Source organism: Arvicola amphibius, chromosome 2, assembly GCF_903992535.2.
Source record: "Arvicola amphibius chromosome 2, mArvAmp1.2, whole genome shotgun sequence".
Taxonomy (NCBI): Eukaryota; Metazoa; Chordata; class Mammalia; order Rodentia; family Cricetidae; genus Arvicola; species Arvicola amphibius.
In genome coordinates, this window is record NC_052048.2 from 162,008,962 (window position 1) to 162,009,880 (window position 919).

Below are 919 nucleotides of genomic sequence, written 5' to 3' on the forward strand. Positions count from 1 at the left end.
AGAGAGACAGACAGAGAGAGAAAGAGACACAGAGAGAGACAGAGACAGAGAGAGAGACAGAGAGAGAGAGAAGAGTAGGTGAAGTCAAAGAGAGAACATATCTGATAAGCTACAGCCTTATGGGGATACATAGATTTATAGAAATGGGCTAATTTAAGATGTAATATCTACCGAGGAATACGACTATGTCATTGGTCAAACAGTGTTGTAATTAATGTTTCTGTGTGATTATTTGGGTCTGAATGGCTTGGAAACAATAGTGCAGTCTCTATTTACAGGAAACAGTTTGGAGCAGAGTAATATTCTTTCAGCATGAACCAACACAATTGTTTCCTTGACTTTGTTATAGAATGACTCTCCTATGCATCATCTAATACAAGGTTCATATGCTCATCAAAACCAATAATACAACCCTATATCTGCATATTCACTTGCTCATACAGTCACACCTGAATCTGAGATCTATTTTACAAGTATCTGAAGATAAGGTTTATGGGATATACTATTACTTTCTGCACCTTCTGGTCCTGGCCACGGTACAACGTGGTGGAAGTCACAGAGAACATAAGAGGAGAAAAGTCACCTCAGAAAGTGACTTCTGAAAGTCCAGATTTGATTTGTTAAAGCTTCATTTTAATTTTTTATGTGTGTGTATGTGTGTGTGCATGTATGTATGTTATAGTGCCTGTAGACACCAGGAAGAGACAAATCTCATGAAACTGGAGTTACAATTTTTTATGAGCCCTCTGATAAGGATGCTGGGAATTGAAGTTAGGTCCTCTAAAAAAGCACCAAGTGCATTTTAGGAATGAGTCATCTTTCCTGTGGAGCCCTATTATTGTGTTTAGTCAGGCAGTCAGTGTTGAGAAAGACTGGAATAAATATCAATACACATGGGGTAGGTTCAGAAGCAAATAGA

The 919-nt window shown here is 38.1% G+C and overlaps 1 pseudogene; it reads right to left on the minus strand.

Moving 5' to 3' along the window:
* Positions 1-268: 268 nt before the first annotated feature.
* LOC119807444 lies at positions 269-566 on the minus strand (annotated as a pseudogene).
* Between the last annotated feature and the right edge of the window lie 353 nt (positions 567-919).